Below are 15,365 nucleotides of genomic sequence, written 5' to 3' on the forward strand. Positions count from 1 at the left end.
TGGAGGAGGAGGGAGGCCGTGAGGGCTCGGCGGCTGCGGAGGCGCTGGATGCTGAGCTGCACTGCCGGGCTCCTGGCCTGGCCCTGCGCCGGGGCACACCCGTCCCGCTTCACCAGCCAGGTGAGCCCGCAGGCGAGCAGAGCAAGGCGGGACCCTGCGTGCCCAGAGCTGCCCTGGAAGGGGGCGCCTGCGGCAGGCTGGCGGGAGGGAGGCCAAGCCAGGCGTTCCCATGAGCCAGGCCTGGGGTTTAAGGGACCTCCTTTGTGCCCCCCTTTCCTTTTCCTTGGCTGGGACCTCAGAAAGCTGGAGAGGGCTAGGGACCCTCCTCCATAGCCATGGAACTCGCGACGTGGCTGCTGACCAAGCCTCAGTGGTCAGCTTTTTCCAGTGCCTGGGCCTAGCATTCCTAGGATGTAGTGCCTCTGTCTGCACTGGGAGGAGGGACAGAGCAAACCCCCCCCCCCAACCCTGAGCTAAATTAACTCCTTCTGCTCTGCCCTCGTTTCTACAGAAGCATAATCAGTGAGTTCTCTTTTTCCTCTTGGACTCCACCAGATTGGAAAGGCCCAGCTCCCTGCTCCAGCTTTGTAAAAGCTTAATTTCTTTAGTATGTGTATGCGCGGGAACATGTGCACAGACGAAGTCGTAAATGCCTTGTTGCATGTGTGGAAGTCAGAGGACAATTTGTAGAGTCAGTTATCTCCTTCCACAATGCGGGTTCTGGGGCTCAGACTAAGACTGTCAGGTTTGGTGACAAGCACCTTTACCGACTGAGCCATCTCCATGTCCCCTGAACGGTTTTTTTTTTAACTGGAGGTTGAACCTAGAGTTTGCACACTCAGGGTTAATGCTCCACCACTGAGCTACACCTCCAGCCTTCGTAGTGTGTGTGTTCTGCATAAATCTGTGCAGGTGTGCACACATGTATGCATGCACATGCATGTGAGGCCAGGGTGTCTTCCTCAAGCCCTCTCTCCCTTATTTTTTGAGACGGGATTTCCCACTGAACCTGGAATTCATTGGTTCAGCGACATTAGTTGGCCCAGGAACTGTCCAGATCCACCTGCCGCCACCTCCCCAGAGATTGAATTGCACGTGAACACTGCTGTGACAGTTGGGGAATCAAACTCTGGTCCTCATGCCTGTAGAGCAAGCACTTTACTGACTGAGCCACCTCTGTAACTGCCCTTCCCCACCAGCCTTGTTTCTTAAGACAAGGACTCACAAAGTCACTCAGGCTAACCTTGAACTGCTCTATAGTAGAAGAAGACCTAGAACTTTCTTTTCCTTCCCTCTCTCCCTGCCTCCCTCCCATCTTTCCTTTCTTTCTTTCTTTCTTCTTTCTTTCGTTCTTTCTCTCTCTTTCTTTTTAAGATAGGTTCTCACTGTATATCCCTAGCTGTCTTAGCACGCCCTTTGTAGACCAGGCTGTCCTTGAACTCACAGAGGTCCCCATTGCCTCAGCTTGCAGAGTGCTGGGACTAAGGTGTGCTCCTCCACACCCAACCAGGCCAGGTCTTTTCAACCCTCCTGCCTCGGCCACCTGAGTAGTTGGGCACAGCACGCCTGGTTCAAATTTACTTTTATCTCTAGTCCCATTTGCACATCTTTGAGATGAGATGACAGCATCTGCTTGGGGTGGCTTTGTTAAAGGAAACTCATTAATATCTGTGAGAATGCTTAGCCATGGTCTGGCACATAAGAGGGGAGATACTTGCTGCTATTTTCATTATTGGGATCCTTGGCCAAGGACAGGGTAAGCAGGGGGGGCTGGGGGTGGGCATTAAGTGATGGGGAGGTTTGCTTTCTATCCAGAGTCTAAAGAAACAAAAACAATTGAGGTTGGGTGAATAATAGATTGTTCAGAGGAGGAAGAGGCTTGTCTGTCTCTCCATGGAGGTGGCAAACATACTTCTCAGCACTAAGTCCGGGTACCATGGAAAAATGGGTTGAGGGGACCTGTGAGTAGAACCGTGGATATTGGGGTTAAGGAGTCAGCAGCCAAAGATCCTCAGTCTGTGGTGATGGGCTTCCCTTTGGGGTCGGTGGTATAGCTGTAGACCTGTGACCCCATCTTAACCCAGGCAGAGCCACGACAGCCCTGGGATTCCCCACTTCCATCCCTGGAGGTGCTGAGTCAGTGGAAACCCTCAGTCTGCTGCTACGCCATGGAGGCGCCCCATTGTGGTCCCTGCCCTGAGCCCGGGCCCAGATGTGTGGTGGCAGTGGTGGGGCCTGGGAAGCGCTGAGCTCAGCAGGCAGGAAGTGCAGGAGGTGGGGTTTTCAGAGGCTCTGTCAGGAGGGGTGGGCAGGCGTAGTCATTGCTAATGGAGTGCTGCCCAGCTCTGGGGAAAGCAGGAAAAGGAAGGCATGCTGTAGGTCAGGCTCTATCACGAGAACCCTCACAGCAACGGAGGGGGCAGTGTTCTACACCTAACCTCATCTTGCTGAAGGGAAACCCAGGGTACAACAGCAACACGAGTTGCCTAGCATCACATAACCCATTTGTGGCAGAGTGGAGAGACCACGGCTGGCCAGCAAGCCTAAACAGCAGGAGGGATCACACCCTGTGCCATTCTGGCCAAACCCACTCATTCATGCTCCATCACAGAGCTCTCAGAGTTGAAGATGCAGGGACCTGAGAAAGTGATGCGCAAAGACTGTCATATAGCACACCAGGGGTGTCCATAAGAGCAACCAAGCCAAGGGAACACCCTCTGCCTGGGCCCATCCTCACACTGAGATGCACTCATGTCCCTGCTTTACTCTGACACGTGTGCAGACGGCCCCGTGTGTGCCCGCTCCACACGTCTCTATAGGCATTCGTATTCATACAGACAGGAGCACACACACAGCACACCTCTTTGTAGAATGGATGTGACCCCCCCCACAGAATTAGATTCCTGGATATATCCAAAGAGAATGTATGTGACATCAAGTGGGGTAGTGTACACATGTAACCCCGGCTACCAAGGAGTGTGAGGCAGAAGGATTCCAAGTGCAAGGGCAGACCTGGTCTCAAAGCAAGGCTTTTAAAGAACTGGGAACGCTGGGTCAGGGGAGGAGCAGTTTCACACACAAGACTAGACTCACTCCCCAGTACTAACAACAAATTCTGTATAGATTTGAATGTGCACATACAGGCATATGTATGTACATAGACATGTGTACATGTGTGCACACAGACATACGCGTAAAAACACAGATGTGTCCACTATGCAAGCAGAGATACCTGCAGAATCTGGGCACACACAGATGCACGCACTACGACACTTACACTCCGATGTGTATGCAGCTATGCTGACATATCTATATGCATTCAGCCCCAGAAAGCCCCACACATCAGCAAGTAGGGCCTCCCACGGGACTGGGCTCAGTGCCCTCGCCCCAGATGGCATCACCACGAGGTAATCAACGCTGCTAATCGCCACCAGCTGCCCCGGAGCCTGCTTGCCGCTGCCGGGTGGGGCTACCAAAGCCTCCTGGGCCTGGGGTAATGTGCACAGATGTTGGCAAAGCTCAAGGGCCTTTCTATTACCCCAGCTTGCCACCGGGACTCCCCATATGGCAGGGGCAACCCTTGGGGCTGAAAGAGGGTTAAGGGCCAAGATAGAACCCTGGTCCCAGGACGGATGTGGGAGCCCCCACATATTCAAGCAGAAGTGACCCAGATGTCACAGGTTTGCTCTGGGATCCGGTTTTAGCATAGATGAACACAGATGCATACACACCCTGAGACATATCATACCTGATGGATGGCTCATCAGAGATTGGCTTCTGCTTCTTCCTCCCAGTAAAGGCCACCATAATTCATTCTGATCCTCAGGCTGAAGATGACACTAGGCTCCTGCCTTCCATCCCCAGCCCCCCGCCTGGCACCTCTACCCCCACAGTGCAGGCCACATCCATCTGCTTCCCCGGCCCTCACCTTTGCCCATGCCACCAGCACCTTTTACCAGAACCACAGTGAAAGCTTTTGAGTGTGCCACCCGCTGCTCACAGCTTACTGACCCCGCCCCGGACCCTAGCCCAGAAGTCAGGAAACTGCTTCCCAACCTGTCAGCTGCTGTTCGACTCTCAGTAGACCTAGAGTAAAACCCCAGTCTTGAGGGCTGCAGAGATGGCTCAGCAGTTAAGAGCACTGGCTGCCCTCCCAGAGGACCTGGGTTTAATTCCTGGCACCCACATAGTGGCTCACAACAGTCAGTAATTATAATTCCAGGGAATCAAATGTCCGTTTCAAGCCTCCATGAGAACCAGGTACATAGACATACAGAAACGCAAAACACTCTTACACATAAAATAATAACAAGTAGTTTTAAAAATTAAAGTCCCAATTTTTGTTCCTCCAGCCACACCAAGTCCTTCACAATCTAACGTCTACTGCTGGCCCTCACCGTACCCCACGAGTTTCCCCTCACCTCCTTTCTAAGCCATGAGCTGCCTCATTGCTTGGCACAGGGATCTTGTATCTGTTCCTCTCTCTTCCCAGAGGGTCTGCCCTTAGTCTGTGCAGGCTGGCTCTTCGCTACCCAGGTCTCTGCTGAGTGCCTTCCTGACGTCCCCGTGTGGAAGAGTCCCAGTGGGTCTTTGTCACATGTAAGTGGGAAGCTCTGCAAGGCTTCGGTGTGTGTCTGCTTGGTATCTTTTCTGGCAGGTCCTGTCAGCCATTCCTAGGGCCCGATGGCTGAACCTGGCTTCTTGCAGGTATTTACTAGCGACTGAGTTATACTTGTATCCTGTCCAACCTTTACCCAGATAGACTGTAACTGCACTCTCAGGAGGCATCCCCCACACGCAGGGGGCGGGGGGGAGGAGGGTGCCCATGCACACATAGCTCCCGAGTCTGGGAAAAGACACTGCGAACCACACAGGACTCCTTTCTCATCCTTCCATGTCTCTGGTACCTCGTCCTGTCTCATAGTGTCTGTTATCCCTTTCCTTCTTCACTGTGACTTTGTCCCTGTCTCCCTTTCTCTGTCACTTCTAAGGGACCAGGCCCTCACCCAGTCCCCTGCTCTAGCAGCCTTGACAGGCTGCAGAAAAGACCCAGCAAGATGAAGGCCCCTGACTCAGTACCTGTTGCTGAGTCTGACCTTGCCAGACCTACCCCAGTCACTAGGAGGTCAGACACCCTCCATGTGGCAAGGAACCAATTAGCTGGTGGGCTCTGGATGTGTTTCACGGCAACGGTGGTGTAACAGTGGCATAAAGAGCATAGCAACTGCCCTGGGAGGGCCTGTAGGCCATAGCAACCCATTGACCAACACAGGACAGGTCGCCTAAGCCCAGGAGTGCACCAATCCTGAGACTGTTGCAGACCCCTAGGTACTCCCCTAGCTCTACCCAATAAATTCCCTGCCTCGCAGCCCCTTCTGGTCCTTCTCACCCCAACCCGCTGTGTTGGATGGACTGAAGACCCGAGTTAATGCAGTTAACTCTTCAAGTGATTAAAGACTCTTTGCTTTTGCACAGGAACGGGTCTCTTGGTGATTTGGGGGTTCAGAATTTGGGCATGACAACCTCTGTTTCGAACCCTCCCATGTCTCTCTGCCTTGAGATCTGTGTTTCTAAATCTGCATTTCTGTTTTAGATCTCTGGGTTTTTTTTTCTCTTTTTCTCATGTTCCCTCTGAGTTTTTGTCCCCTCCTCCTGTCCCTGTCACTGACTTTCATGCTGGTGTTTCTCTGCCTCTTGGTCTGTCTGTCTCTTCCTCCTGTCTCTGTCACTGTGCATCCCTCTCTAGCTCCAATATGTCTGCCTACCGTGTTCTCCCTGCCCCCACCCTCACCAAGGTCTTACTCTGTAGCCAAGGTTACCCTTGAACTCATGATCCTGCTGCCTCAGTCTGCCTGCTACTGCACCACCACATGCAGTCATTGTTGTTTCTAAGTCTGGCTGAATATCTTTGACTGTTTCTGTCTTTCATTCTCCACGCTCCTCCCTGTCCTGAATCAGCAACAGCACCACGTCCCCACAGTTGCCTGAGTTGCTGTAGCAGGGAGACCGATCTTTGACTGCTGGCTGTCAGCTCTATGGTCCTGCTGGGAGGACCAGTGCTCCACTCTGCAAATGTCCACCTGTCCTGCAGAGCCACAGCAAACTAAGGACGAGCAATGGTCACCTGCCACCAGGCCTGGTCAGGTTGCTCTTGTTACCAAGCTTTTGCTCAATATGGCTACCTTAAATAGAAAGGTGAGTCTAGATCCCAGGAGGCTAAGCTGTAGACATGGTGATGGCCAGAGCAAATGGATGCTGGGAGAGGGAGACCGTTGAGGTTTCTTGGGCCCCAGCCCTGCTGGTCCTTTGTGCTCCTCCAACTTCTTTTGAATGATTTGAGTGAACCATGGAGAAATGGCAGGTGCAAAAATCTTACCTCTAATGGGCATTGGTGGCACACCTTTAATCCCACCCAGCGCTCGAGAGGCAGAGGCAGGAACTCTATGTGAGTTCCAGGCCAGTCTGATCTACAGAGCAAGTGCCAGGACAGTCTCCAAAGCTACACAAAGAAAAGAAAATCTCACCTCTACTTATTCTGCAGTCCTAGTCCTCAGTTCCCATTGTAACATAAGGTTAAACTGTCGACTCCATCTTGACCCACCATGCCTGGTGTAAAAGCAGCTAAAAGAACTTGGCCTAACCGCTCTAACCCTGTGGGTCTTGGCAAAGGGGCAACTTTACGCTACTCCCTCAGACACACATGGACAATGTATGAAGGCATTGTCTTAATAGAAGACGAAAGTGCCACTGGCATCTAGAGTAAGGGCCAGAGATGTTGCTAAACACCCTCCAGTGTCCAGGACATTCCTCCCAATAAAGAAGCAGCTGGTCCCAAAATCATGAGTGGAAGCTAAGAAACCCTCCCTGCCTCCCAGGGACAGTTCAGCTCTGCAGAATCCTGTGGCCTCCTTTAAACTCCAACCAGGGATGGGAGTCATTAGAAGATCCAAGACTCCAAGAGTTTGACCCTACTCCTGCCTTTAATAACCTCTGCTAACATTTATTGAGCCCATATCAAGCACTGGCTGGTACTGTCTACGGCAAATGCAATTTAGTCTCACCACACCACGGGAGGCCCTGGCACTATTACCAGCCCTGTTCTCAGGATGAGGAAGCAGACAGAGAGAAGGGGAATAAACAGCACAAAGTCTCTCCGAGGACACAGATGGAACATGGATTTGAACCGGTCATCTGGGGACAAGTCCAAAGGACAGGGCACTATCCAAGAAAGAGCCCACATGAAGGAGTCCCAGCAAGTCCTTCCTTTAACTTCTTTGTCAAAAGGATGTGCTACATCATTGAGCCCGGAACAACAGTTCTAGGCAGGAAGGCGCTACCACCGTATGGCACTACCACTGGTGCTACACCAGGACAGCAGGGATCCGGAGATTTAACTCTCAGAGCAAGGGCTGGGAGCTCGGCTCTGCTCAGGACTTCTGTCACTCAGGATATAGTGGCCCCTGTGAAGTAGGAGTCATTGTCACATGGGAAGGGCTTGGTACACAGAGTGTCAGGCTTCTAAATCCGTAAAGTCCATCAAGTTCCCAGCTGACCCAGAGAACCACACTGAGCAGCCTGGGCAAGCATGATGTCAGAATCTGGGTCTGGACTGTGCTTCCCACTCTGGCTCTTGCTGACCGAAACTTGGGGCTACTGCTTACCTCTTCCTCTTATCTGTCACTCAAGGCCGCTGAAAGGATTAAAGGGCCTGATGGCAAGGGCCTGGACTCCCAGACACTCAGGACTTGATGTCCTGAGAAGATTTAATCTTCATTTCTGGTTTACAAAACCAAAGTAATTGTTATACTATCAGGACTGGGTCACAGGTTCAAGGATAGCTTGGGCTACACAGTGAAACTATGTTTAAAAAAAAAAGTTTAACCAGGCAGTGATGGCACATGCCTTTAATCTCAGCACTTGGGAGGCAGAGACAGGCAGATCTCTGTGAGTTCGAGGCCAGTCTAGTTTATAGAGTGAGTTCCGGGACAAGACTCGAAAGCTACACAGAGAAACCCTGTCTCAAAACAAAACAAAACAAAAATGTATTCACCTATAAAAATCAAGTAAGAATTGTCCCGGGGATAAATGGGGTTCAATTCCACCCCTCCCATCTATTTAGTATGGAGTTTTGACTCTTTCCCCTCATGAAGTGAGTGTCCTCTTTGTGCAGGCAAAATAGAATTGTCCATATTTCACAAGGAGGGTTGCCAAGAGGGTGCCCATAAGTACTGAGCACAGTTCCTGGAACCCGATAAACGTTAGCTATTCCAGACATACAATGAGTGTATGAAACCTCGGCACCACAGAACACACAAGCTCTTGGCGGCCTTCCCCTTTCCCTCCTCTGCTCTCTCCTCAGCATTCGCTCTATATTGTCTTCCCTTCCTTCCTACTGGGGGATGGGGAAGGCAATTGGGACCAGTCTCCCAGATGGGTACATCTGGGCAGATGCTCACAGGAGAGAGGAGAAAGAGGAGAGAGGAGACAGATGCTGGGTAACCAGTAAGCAGCAGCCTCTGATTGGTTAGGACATCCAGTGCCCTTCTGAGCAGCAGGCTTAGAAGGACCTGGTTTGGGTACCATTTCCCCAAAGCCAGTAGCAGAGCCTAAGTGGGGTTTTCTTCTTTCTTTTCTTTTTTTTCAATACAAAGTGTGAAGGAGGCACCCCACCTCCTTCTAAGGACCAGAGCCAGTGCTGATGAGGCATGAGAGGGTCGGAGTAGCCAGAGACTCTTCCCACATTCTTTCTTCGCATGCAATAGCCTCAGACAGTTGGACTCATAGATTCGCAAATTCATAGAACTTCTGGGTAGCGAGAAGCTGTGACTGATGTTGGCCTCACGTCCTTCATGGTGCCTAAAGCTAGGCTGCAGAGGCCTGACAATTTGGCTAGCAAGATAAGCTGAGCAGTGAGGCAGGCCTGCAACCAGCTTTTCCACCAAGATAGGAAATAAAAGATCAGAGAGGGTCTGACCTCGTTCTGCAATTCCCTGGCTTTGTTCTCTTAGGTTAATTCATTCAGTTCTCTGAGCCACAATTTCCACCATATCTGTTGAGAGGATTAAATGAGACAATATATGAAATGAAGCCAAGTCCGTAGGCAACACTCAAGGATGCTAATTATCACAGGGGTCATCATTATCGAGGAATCTGGTAATGTACTGAGGACTCTGGTCCTGTACCTCACAGCCATGACCATCTGACATTTCCTCGAAGCCTGGCTTCTGCCCTATTTTATTATTTACCTTGCTGCCTTTACGTAGCTTGAAGAAGTCGATAGTATATCTGACAGATATGATAGCTTTTTCTGTGAAATGGTCAAAGTAACACATAAAGAAATAAAAACTGACTTTTGGATATGTCAGTCCTAACCTTCAGTGAAGGCCTGACACCGGTATTTGGGGGAAAAGAGGACAGTGATTGGAGTGGTAGTGAGGGTTTGGGTTCGAGCCAGAGTCTGCTTGGGTGCATTTGGCTTTAGGTGCTCCATGCCCTTTGGCTAAGATGGGAGGCTGAACTTGGGGGCCCTGAGCCTGTCCATCCCCCAAGTCTGGAACCTTGAGAGCCCAAATACGCCTACTCCTCAGGGTGGAAAATGGGCCGAGGAGCCAGACCTGTGTGAGGCCCTGTGTGAGGCCCAGTGTGAGGCCCTGTGTGAGGCCCTGTGTGAGGCCCAGTGTGAGGCCCTGTGTGAGGCCCAGTGTGAGGCCCTGTGTGAGGCCCAGTGTGAGGCCCTGTGTGAGGCCCAGTGTGAGGCCCTGTGTGAGGCCCAGTGTGAGGCCCTGTGTGAGGCCCAGTGTAAGGCCCAGTGTGAGGCCCAGTGTGAGGCCCAGTGTGAGGCCCTGTCTTCTAGCATTCAGGCCCCAGGACCTGCCTCAGTGTACCAATCTGTATCCTTCCAAGGGCCCCACACCACACAGAGGAGGGCGGAGATGTCCAGCATGGAAACTAGCTAGCTGAGCTGGGACTGAACCGCCCGCTGCTCCCATCTGTCGCTGCTACTGAACAGTTTTTATTTCCTGCTGCGAGTGATGAAGGAGGAGGTGTGGAGTCAGTGCTCCCACCTCAACATGGCACTGGGATTCGAACTCAGGCCGTGAGGCCTGTGCAGCAAGTGCTTTACTGACTGAGCCATCTTGCCAGCCCCTACTGCTACTTTTAATCCTCCCCCCCCCAGTAGCAACATAGTACTAAGTAAGTTTCATTGTTCTCACTTAGCCGTGATTCTGAATATCCTCAGTCCGAAGGCTTTACTGGACAGGCCCTATAAGAAACTAGGCAAGTGGCCAGCCAAGAGGCAGAACAAAGGTTCAACTATCAGGCTATCACACACTGTCTGTGGGGTGATGGCCCCTTCTTGCACTTGTAACTCAATTTTCTCATCTGTAGAATGGGAGTGCTTGTTTGAGAACCTCTAAGTTCCCAGATGGGCCATTTCTAGTCCAGGTCCACACCCAGAAGCCCAGACCAGCCTAATGAATTTGGGTGGTAGGGGCAGGTGCAGACGTGACTATCCAGCCAGGGGTGGGCGCAGCCGCCAGACACACAAAAACAACCAAATAAATCAGGCCAAGGAACTCCTAATCCTTCCCGGCTGTGGCGGCTACTGCTCACAGGGCCTGGAAGCAGGGCACCGCATGGCCAAGAGCTCCGTCTAGCCAAAAAACTCGGAGTGAAGCTGGGCCATCATGACCGCCTCTGCTCCCGCGGGGGATGCGAGAAAAGGCCCTCTGGGCTGGTGACTCAGACCTTCCTGACCCCCTCCTGGGTGGGCACTTTCCAGCGCCTAAGTCTATTTTTAGAACTGGCTCCAGGTTTGAGCATAGAATAGCAGGAAAGGGAGTGGAGAAAGCTTGAGACGCCAGAGCCTGAACAGCTCCTCCTCTGGGGCTCTAGCCTTGAGGCCCTCCAGCTGTCCACCTAGAAATAAATGGTAGACGCACCAGGGTGATGCGACATCACCTATGTAGGGGTTGCAGTGCAGGCACAGAGATGAGACCCCTTCTCCCCTCCCACCAGGCCTGGCAGTTCCAAAGAGCTGGGTGTGGCCTCTGTTAAGTGGGGCCGGGAGCCTCCAGCTGCTGAGGTGTCTGTCTATGGGACTGGAGGCCAGGGCTGGAGGGCCTCTGGTGACCGAGGCAGCTAGAGAGCAGAAAGAGCTGCCGGGTTCACAAACCCAATCCCACCCAGCTGTTGACCACGCCCCCGGTCTCACTTTAGCCACGCCCTTGCTGACCACCCCTCTTAGGGAAGGCCAGTCTTCCTCTCCTGGACCTCAGGCTAGGTCCTGCCTCCAACTTGACCCTCCCCACCCTCGGTCAACTTTCCACCCTGTCCCAAGGTTTTCGAGAGCCTGGATGCCGGGGCTTGGGGCAGATGTGAAAAGAATGAGCCGCCACCTTCAACACCTGCTCCAGCCCCTCCGCCCTGGCATTAGCATTGGGGGTGGGGGAGGGAGATAGGAAGTCAGCAGTGGCGAGATCACTGGACACGTGTCCTAAGGTATAGGTCGCTTCTGTTTGAGCCAGACAGATTTAGAGACTGGAGGGGTTGAGACAGCGCTGAGCCCAAGAACAGCCGTGTATAGCAGACCCGGAGTGCCACAGGATGGCACTAAGCTGAGACCACATTTCTGATGGATGAAAGGAGCTGAACACACGTGGGACCTGGCTTTTGGTAGGTCCAAGTCGAGGGCCATCCTTCTGGGGTGAGGGGCGGATGATGGGAGGCGGAGCCCGTTCTCCCGGCACCATCTAGTGGGAAGTTGAGGAATCGCGGAGGACGATGGGGGGGCGCTAAGCCTCTTCCATCCCCCTCGATGTTCTTCCAGGACTTGCATATCACCCTCCTGGGGGATATCCTCATCAACAGGGTTTCCCTCACTGGAAACAGGAGCCATTCTCATGGATGTCTTCCAGTTCCAAGCTCTATCTGTCCCTTGTTGTTCAGGATCACTTCCAACCTGCCGTCTATCCCAGCCACTGGTCCCTGAAGCACCTGCCAGCTGCTGCCTCTTCTCTTACTCTTGCCCCGGCTATTCCTGATAGACTCCCAGTGTTTCTACAACAGAAATCTAGCAGTGTAATTCTCGCTATTAAAATATCCCTATGAGGGGCTGGCGAGATGGCTCAGAGGTTAAGAGCACTGACTGCTCTTCCCGAGTTCAATTCCCAGCAACCACATGGTGGCTCACAACCATCCATAAAGATAGCTGGTGCCCTCTTCTGATGTGTAGATGTAAATGGAGGCAGGATGTTGTATTCATAATAAATAAAATCTTTTTTTAAAAGCCCGTTTAAAAAATCCCTATGAATTCCCAGGGTCCAGATAAAAACGCACTTGGGACTTAGTGGCCTCTTGACCAGTCACCCCACCTTCTGTGGATGGCTCCTTTTGTTTTTCCTTCCCAACTGAGCACTCCCTGAGATTATCCTAGTCCTTGCCATTGGGGGGGGGCAATGAGTTCCCATGACCCCCAGCGCGCCTCTGCTTACAGAGCTGTCTCCGCCTAGGACTCTGGCTGCCTGTCATTCTTCAGGACAGCTTATGGAGATATTAATTGCTTTGCTCTTCCTGCCCCCCCCCCCACTTCCAAGCTGGTAGCCAAGGTCTTTGATTTTCCTAGCCTGGGGGAACTGTGCTGGGTAGCACACAGAGACTGCTTGAAGTCTGATGGCTCCTGCCTACTTTTGAAAAAGCTAACCTTCTGGAAGCAACTGTGCCAGGTGTTCTCGAGGGATGAGCAGAAGAGGACAAAGACAGAAGAGACTGGCAACTCGTTGCACAGGGAGCAGCAGTGTGTGTGCGGTAGGGCGGGCACTGTGAGCAGAGACAGATGTCCTTGGTAGGTGACAAGATCTGAGGGGAGACTGGGGGCCTGGGGCCTGGGTATTGAGATAGTGGCCTCACCACCCTCACCCCACCCCACCCACGCCAGGGGAAGAGCTGGGTCAGTCAATCTCAAGAACCCCCACAGGGACCAGCACTGCAAGCTCTCCATGTGGTAAGGTGAGCCAGGGCAGGAGGCAGCTCCTCCACGATACAGGCAGAAGCATCAGATCCCTGCACGAGCCTATGGAGGGGGAAGAAGGGGAGTCCAGTGGTGACTGAGATGGAATTTTCTGCAGACTCGCAGGACAAGGCTTAGAGTGAATCAGATTAGAGGAGGTTTTAAGAGAATACAAACACTGGGTATTTCTAGGGCCAAGATTCCTACCTGCTACGCCTGCCTGTGTGCATCTCAGATATAAAACTGAGACCATGTGTGCTCCGTTTAGAACTGCAGCCTCAGGGTCCAGTGTGGGGCGTGGTTCATAGTTCATACCCTCAAAATGGTTTGCTGCTGCTGCTGGATTCACTTTTTCTCAGAAAAGTCAAAAACTCAAGTTCCTTTCAATGGAGTACACGAGGGTACCCCATAGCCCTGCAGTGGGGTATGTGAGGGTATCCCATAGCCCTGCAGTGGGGTGCGTGAGGGTACCCCATAGCCCTGCAGTGGGGTATGTGAGGGTACCCCATAGCCCTGCAGTGGGGTATGTGAGGGTACCCCATAGCCCTGCAGTGGGGTATGTGAGGTATCCCCATAGCCCTGCAGTGGGGTATGTGAGGGTACCCCATAGCCCTGCAGTGGGGTATGTGAGGGTACCCCATAGCCCTGCAGTGGGGTACGTGAGGGTATCCCTTTAGCCCTGCAGTGGGGTACGTGAGGGTATCCCATAGCCCTGCAGTGGGGTGCGTGAGGGTACCCCATAGCCCTGCAGTGGGGTACGTGAGGGTATCCCTTTAGCCCTGCAGTGGGGTATGTGAGGGTATCCCATAGCCCTGCAGTGGGGTATGTGAGGGTATCCCATAGCCCTGCAGTGGGGTATGTGAGGTATCCCCATAGCCCTGCAGTGGGGTATGTGAGGGTACCCCATAGCCCTGCAGTGGGGTACGTGAGGGTATCCCATAGCCCTGCAGTGGGGTATGTGAGGTATCCCCATAGCCCTGCAGTGGGGTATGTGAGGGTACCCCATAGCCCTGCAGTGGGGTACGTGAGGGTATCCCATAGCCCTGCAGTGGGGTGCGTGAGGGTACCCCATAGCCCTGCAGTGGGGTACGTGAGGGTATCCCTTTAGCCCTGCAGTGGGGTATGTGAGGGTACCCCATAGCCCTGCAGTGGGGTACGTGAGGGTATCCCATAGCCCTGCAGTGGGGTGCGTGAGGGTACCCCATAGCCCTGCAGTGGGGTACGTGAGGGTATCCCTTTAGCCCTGCAGTGGGGTATGTGAGGGTATCCCATAGCCCTGCAGTGGGGTATGTGAGGGTACCCCATAGCCCTGCAGTGGGGTATGTGAGGGTACCCCATAGCCCTGCAGTGGGGTATGTGAGGGTATCCCATAGCCCTGCAGTGGGGTATGTGAAGTATCCCCATAGCCCTGCAGTGGGGTATGTGAGGGTACCCCATAGCCCTGCAGTGGGGTACGTGAGGGTATCCCATAGCCCTGCAGTGGGGTGCGTGAGGGTACCCCATAGCCCTGCAGTGGGGTACGTGAGGGTATCCCTTTAGCCCTGCAGTGGGGTACGTGAGGGTATCCCATAGCCCTGCAGTGGGGTGCGTGAGGGTACCCCATAGCCCTGCAGTGGGGTACGTGAGGGTATCCCTTTAGCCCAGTAAATAAGCTAATATGTAATGCCCTTTTGGAGCCCACTGAGCTTCCTGGGGTCGTAGCCCACCTCCCTCACAGCCTGTCTCTACAACCTGCCCTCCATGCGGACTCCTCTCCAGCCACATGGTACTGTTTGTAACTCTCCAAACTTGCCAGGCTGTTTCCTGCCTCCATGCCTTTGCTTATGCAGCATCTCCGCCTCTGGTGCCCTTTCCCCTCTCTCTGCCTGCTGAGCCTTCAATTAGTATAAGTTCAGCACAAGTCTTCCCTTCCCCATCTTCTCTACCCACCCCCTCGCCGCACACCAGCAAGGCAGAGCGGACCCCGCCTGCTCTGGAACCGACTGTCCACACCCATGCCTGTCTCCTCCGCAGGCTGCATTCCGGGCTTCGCTGGCATAACAAGTCCTCTGTGCCTAGCATAGTGACACAGCTTCCTGTCCCCCTTGAACTATTGGTGTGACCTCAGCGTTCCTTCTGGCCTAGGTTTCCCTCTCTCCGCACAATGGAGGGAATGGAACTCAATGGTCCCTGGGTTCCCTCCTTCCCTCATTTGAGCTTGGCAGTGATGGCATGTAAAACCCGGTTCACCTGCGTCCCTGCAGGCCAACTGAAAGCCGTGCATGCTCAGACACGCAGATGCACATGACAAAGCACACAGCCACCTGGGAGCAAACCCCTGCCGAGCAGATGTGACCCACACATAAAAATATGTGGT

General features: G+C 53.2%; 1 long non-coding RNA gene across 1 annotated transcript; it reads left to right on the forward strand.

Annotated features, from left to right (window-relative positions):
• The first annotated feature begins 19 nt into the window (after positions 1–19).
• LOC121143918 lies at positions 20–12,473 on the forward strand. Its single transcript, XR_005881222.1, has 3 exons — positions 20–120; positions 11,529–11,676; positions 11,831–12,473. It is a non-coding gene; the product is annotated as an uncharacterized LOC121143918 (long non-coding RNA).
• The last annotated feature ends 2,892 nt before the right edge of the window (positions 12,474–15,365 follow it).

The sequence above is a fragment of the Mesocricetus auratus genome, unplaced genomic scaffold (genome assembly GCF_017639785.1).
Source record: "Mesocricetus auratus isolate SY011 unplaced genomic scaffold, BCM_Maur_2.0 Super-Scaffold_100014, whole genome shotgun sequence".
Lineage (NCBI taxonomy): Eukaryota > Metazoa > Chordata > Mammalia > Rodentia > Cricetidae > Mesocricetus > Mesocricetus auratus.